The sequence below is a fragment of the Athene cunicularia genome (genome assembly GCF_003259725.1).
Source record: "Athene cunicularia isolate RWA chromosome 9 unlocalized genomic scaffold, athCun1 chr9_part1, whole genome shotgun sequence".
Lineage (NCBI taxonomy): Eukaryota > Metazoa > Chordata > Aves > Strigiformes > Strigidae > Athene > Athene cunicularia.
This window is the reverse complement of record NW_020799110.1, coordinates 694-6,530: the sequence shown is the minus strand read 5'-3', so window position 1 is coordinate 6,530 and position 5,837 is coordinate 694. Positions and strand designations below refer to the sequence as shown.

The 5,837-nt window shown below is 46.2% G+C and overlaps 1 long non-coding RNA gene across 3 annotated transcripts in view; it reads left to right on the top strand.

Annotated features, from left to right (window-relative positions):
- LOC113483506 overlaps positions 1 to 5,500 on the top strand; it is a 21,221-nt gene extending 15,721 nt beyond the window's left edge. For 2 of the 3 annotated variants that reach the window (XR_003399030.1, XR_003399031.1), the window contains 3 exons: positions 1,468 to 2,134; positions 4,362 to 4,394; positions 5,375 to 5,500. This is a non-coding gene — a long non-coding RNA (uncharacterized LOC113483506). Of the gene's footprint in view, positions 1 to 1,066; positions 2,135 to 4,361; positions 4,395 to 5,374 lie in introns of those variants that run through there. The other variant, XR_003399029.1, reaches the window with a different exon arrangement.
- The last annotated feature ends 337 nt before the right edge of the window (positions 5,501 to 5,837 follow it).

Here is a 5,837-nt window from a genome sequence, read left to right as displayed (position 1 = left end):
AGTTCTCCCTGTCCGAGTCTGTCGGACAGAGAATGGGGCCGATGCGGCACCGTGCCGCCAGAGCTTCGCGCCGCCTCTGCCGTACCGCCGCCCGCCCGCAGCGTTGGCAGCCGGCGCCTGTGTGCTGCGGTGCCTGCCACCAGCGCAGCGGCGGCGTGCAGGCCTCAGGGGTGGGGGCTGCTCGGTGCGGAGTGCCTAGGGACGCTTCTGAGGCAAGCGAGACCCTTCGTGGCTGGGACTTGGGGATGCTTCCTGCCTGCTAGGGCCGCCGCTTCCCGGAGGCAGCGCGTTCCGGGTCTCGGCCCGGCCACAGTCGGCCGCGGGGTGCCCGAGCCAGAGCCTGCCGGGAGCCGGGGGAAGGTTTTTCCTTCCCTTCGGGGTCCCTGTTGCTCCCCCACAGCAGGTGGTGCGTGTTCGCCATCCTGTGATGGCAGCGGGGAGCTGCGGGCAGGCCCTGGAGCAGGGTCGTGGAGCTGCAGCCCTACTCACGAGGCACATGAGTGCACCCTCAAGTTAGTAACCTGAGAATTGGGGGAAGCAGGAAGATAGACTGAAAGAAAGGCTCCCCCAGGCACCTTGAGGCACACACTGCAGGTACCTACCCAACTAATGTAAATTTCCACTGTATCTCCCTGAGCCCTGCTTGCCTCATACAGTTACGCCAAAGCTATGGGACTCCCCAGTCCTCTGCGTGCTTTCTGGCACACTGTCCTGTCACTAGGACTTTCCATCAAAGTCTGTTTGATTTAGGCCATTTGCATTCTCTCTTCAGCAGTGTGATTGAAGCAAAACCCTGCTTCTGTGACTTTCTTGGTTAGAGTCTGTTTCATGTTAGCTGAGTCTCTCCAGTGTTTAGAGTTTTTAAAGGCCATGGGTTTTTTTTCCCTGCCTTTGCTGAATGATGCTTTCTGAGCAGTCTGAAGATGACCTAAAACATTGGGTGCTATTGGTGTTGTGTGCCTGTGTTTTCTGTGAGAGAAGGGCTAGGGCTGTGCTAAGTGAAGAAGCATAGGTTGTGTGTGGAAGGTGGACATCTGGCTGGCTTCCTTGCTCTCAGAGTGGCATAGTGGTGGGTGGTTGATTTGGAGTCTGAAATCTTTTGCTTTCCATTTTCTGCTTGTGTTGAATGAGAGGGTGGCTAGGTCAGTGGAGACTGCTTATTTCTCCTTTCTCGTTTACCTGTGTACAAGTAAGAAGCTTCCAGCATTGCAGTGTCTGTGCTGCAGTTGCCCTGAGGAGTACCATCTGCCATAGGCTGGACTTAACTGTGTGCCCAAGCAAGCTGGGCCATCTGTGAGGACTGCTGTGGCATCTTGGTGATGAAGCAGAACCAGAGAACATGGCTGAAACAGCACAGAGAGTCAGTTGTAACTGTGGGAGCAATTATGGGCCTTGGATTTTGGATAGTTCTGGAAGGGCTGTGTAGTTGCTTGGCCTCTCAGTAACAGCTGTTCTGGCCTTTTGCAGGTGCTGAAGCATAGTCTGGCAGTTGAAGGAGCATCACAGATTGGAGTCCTGTGGGATATGAGGCCAGACACAAAGGACAAGCTCTGACTCGCAGCATGGGCACAGATAAGTCCTGGGGCTGCATTGTAGATGAGGGAGGCTGGGTGGGTGGAAGGTGGTTGTGCCCCAATTGGGGATGAGACAGACTTGCAGTCTGGGTACTGCTGGGTGGAGGGAGCTGGAAGTTGTGTCTGGGAGACTGAAGTTTGGGCATTTGGCGAGTAATGTGCAAGCCTGGCAATGGGAATTTGCTTGATATGCCAAGTGGTTAGGTACCTTGGACTACAAATGTTCATCATGTGAGCAATAAGCTAAAAAACCCCAGTCTGTTTTAAATAATAAAAAGTATTTTCCCAGCTGCCTTGTTTTACCCTTGTTCTGGCAACTCTTTGAGGCATTTTCTGGGATTTACCAGTCAGAGGAAAAGGCTTTTGCAGTGGTGTTAGTGAGTGCAGGAATGGTGTTACCAGTTGTCACAAACACTTCTCTCTCTCAACAGGTACCACTTCCCTTAAGGAGAGGCTGGTTTGTGGTTACAGGTGTCACTGGCTCTGGATGTTGGCCCACAGAGCTGAGAGGACCACAAATATTATTTGTCTGTAATGAAGATTGAGTGCTTGTGTTATGGGTAGGTTCAGTGGAAGTGCAGTTTAATACAGTAGATCAAGTTATGGATTGATTCTTACATATGGTCACTTAGGAATGGTGGCTGAAACCAAGCCTATAAACAGCAATAGCAAAGTGTTTCTGGTGTGTGTGTATTCCCATTCTGCCGCCCTTCCAAATGAAGGGGAAACTTGTAAAGCTACAGCCAAAAATTCTCATCTTCTTTTTACTTTACCATTTTCCTGATCACACATTCTTTGGCATTTCTTGCTTTAAATTGAGTGCTCAGAGTTGTAGTTCATTGTTTAGAGTTTGTGGGTTTCAGTGGTTTCTCACCCAGAGGTTATGTTTTTTGTGGGGCTCTGTATTTATCAGAGTTTACTATTTACTCATTTATTGATCAGGGCACTGGATGTAAAAATCTAATCTCATCCGTAAGCACTAAATCCCCAATGACTGCTTGGGTTCTGAGATATGTAGTTTATTGCTTTAGGGTTTATGGTGTGAAATGGAAAAAGTCTAAGTCCCTAGATAATAAACTGAAATCCCTGAACCCTGAACAGGAGTAGGCTGTGAGCCTGGAGTTTGTAACCATCATGCACCAGGGCTAACATTCGTTGTGATTCCACTCAGAAAGGCACTCAGACTCTTTAAATTACTGATCAGAATTCCATTTATTGAAGCTAACACTAGCAGGAAAAAGAGCTTAGTATAGTCTTACCTTCTTTCAGATGCTAGGAACATCATGTCATGCAGCTCCTGTCTGTGGGGAGGTTTTGTTGACATCTTGGTCTCTAGAGCTCTTACAGGATTTTCTTGTAAGAAAATAATTCTATTCATCCTTTTACTGTCAAACAAGAAAGCTTTCACTTGGGAACCTGCTGCTTCAGTGTAAGATAAAGACAAATAAGTGTAATCACCAGTGCCAAGCAGGAACTGCTTGTGGGCTCCTTTGTCACAATTAGCTAAGTTTATCCTGTGACCAAGGTGTATGTGCAGCACAACACATGCCTGAAGACCCAGCTATACGTGCATGGAGAGTTGCTTAAGTACATGATCAGATTTATAGCCAAATCTCACTTAATATTGTTGCTGTTGGTCTTCACTTCCATTAATTTCCCCACTGCACCTTTATGCTTGGGAGCTCTGATTCATAATTTTTTTCAGTCTTTTAACACAATTTTTTCCCCAAGGAGAGGCTACATTTAAAAGCTAATCAATTACAAATGTATAAGTCAATAAAATTGAGTTATGATTATTAAAAACATAAAAATGATTCCAGTCTTGCAGATCTGGACTATTTCTGAACATGCATTCATCACATGCAAATGTCATCAGCATACGGATCATCTGCACTTTGTGCTCTGATGAGACAATATGCTGAGACAGGGTTGAGCTCAAAAAAAAAAAGTCATGGTTTTGATTTGTTGTTTGTTTGCTTTTAAAGAGTGAAATGTTGACTGGTGTCAACCTGCAGAGCTCTTTTGCTACCTAATTTCTCCTTTTATTTTCTTTCATTCCTTTTCATGGCTCTACTTTTTGTTTGGATAATTTTAGAAGAGCAATTTAGTTACTTGCCTGTGTAAATGTGCTGGCAATACCAAGGTAAATGCTTGAACCAGGAGTGAATAACTTGGCTACAAGTAGAATTTCTGAAGGAAGGACCGCAACAGCAGCAAGCAAATAGCAAGTTACTGAAAATCTAGGTGTGTCAAACAGATCAAACACTTATTGCCAGATGTTGTTTGGCAATATGTTCCCAGTAGCTATTTTTGATAAACATAAATATTCAGGAAATTCAGGGTTGTCTATGGAAAAACATGTCCCTCTGTCTATGGGTCCTACTACATAAATAGCATGTCCAGTGGCAGGGCTGTTCCCTACCCTCAGTATTGCCATAGTAGCATTGTGGTATCTAGATCTTAATAGGTAGGTTTGGAAGAATGCCCGTCTTCTTTCATGGCTACGAATGCTGACCCTTTTCTCTGTCTGCTGCTCTTCTGTGCATGAGATGAAGCTGTTTGATTTTTCTGTCTTGTTCCTCGTCTAAATATTTCTGAAGCTATTGCTGCTGTGGGTTTGCATTTTGTGTTACCGTGTTTTTGTAGAGTTCTAGTTATGGATCATTTATACTGTGGCAAAGTGTCAAGACACAATTTTCAGTTTAATGCTTCAGAATCTACATTGACTGAAATCAGTACTGCTCAGTGTAGGGGAAGCTAATCTGGCGTGTGCTGCTTTGCTTGCAGGGATGCTTGGTGGCTCCTCATCAAAACAGTGAGGTGTGTGTGGACATCTTCAGGGCTGGGCTCCAGGTCTGACAGTGTTGGGTATTTTTGCTGTTGGAAGGAGGAATAGAGCATGTGCCTGTTAAGTCTAAGGACAGTCCAAATCTGGGAGGAACCCTCAGTTGGTTTGGTGGCACAGCTGCAGTTTTAAAAGATCTTGACCACTTGGAGAAACAGCCTGGAAAAAATCATTCCTTTTTTGTACTGAGGCAGTTCACAAGGACAGATGTGTTGCTGTACTCTTTAACAAAATAGTCAACTTAGCACATACAGTGTGCAGGTTTAAGCCCTGCCAGGACCGGAGAGCACGTTGCCGTTGCCCCTCCCCCACCCGTAGCCAGTCGGGCTGGAAGTTAAGCACAGACCCCGGGCTGAAATAAGAAGAAATTTAATACAACAGAGTGCTAAAACAATCTGAACAGCAGCAGTGGCAAAGATAACAACAATAAACAGCAATAACAATGAACAAGACAAACGATATACAGAAAAATACCGCTAGTTGGTTACGGAAAAAGGTTCCCGCCACCGAGCCCGCCAAAGAGCAAGGTAAAAAAAAGTTCCACCCCTGGACCTGACGCCAGCATGGTATGAATAACCCGGCTGGAAATCCTTCCCCCTCTCTCTCTGCTGGGGATAGCTAACCCTATCCTAGCTGAACCAGGACAACAGGATGAAGAAATCTTGGCTGTACTTAAAGTTGAGAAAGTGTATGTAGATGTTTGTGTGTCACCTGTGCGTATCTAGGAAAGTGGGTTCTAGTGAAGCTAAAGCTGCCAATGAGTCAAAAATAAAAAGGCATGGTTGTCTAAAAAAATGCAAAAGCTCTAGTGGCCTGCATCGATGACTGTACCAAAGATGATGCACTGTCTTCACAAACCTTCACAAAAATTGTACTGTCTTCACAAACCTTCACAAAAAAGGAAGCTTTAGATTTCTACTCAGTTTTATGCTAAAGGATTTTTTTCCTCTCTCAGCTGGATGTCAACTGCCACCATTTCACTGTGGCTGTACTTTCTTCTGCCACAAAAAGTAAAAGACGGAAAGGATCCGTAGTGGTCTGCAAGTACAAGGTACATCTATGATGTAGGTCTGCATTTTTCCTCAGGTACTTGTAGTATGGACTTTAAAGTTAACACTGAGAATGTGCTGTCTTTTCTATATTTTTATGTGAAATATTTTAACGCAAATACTAAAATTTGGGCTGGGCCAGCACCCTGGAAGCAGGGCTGGGGCCTCTGCTCTGTCCTCAGGGTGGGGGAGTGGGTGCCTGACTACACCCTCCTTCTGAGCAGTGGAGAAGCAAGACAAGGCATCGTGAGGAGCTGCGGGGCCAGAGCGAGGGAGAGGAGGAGCGGCGGGCTGAAGAGAGGGCTGGGGGGAGTTCCTGGCAAGGGGATGGACGTGGGAGCTGTCGGGGCCAGAGCTGTGGTAAATTTA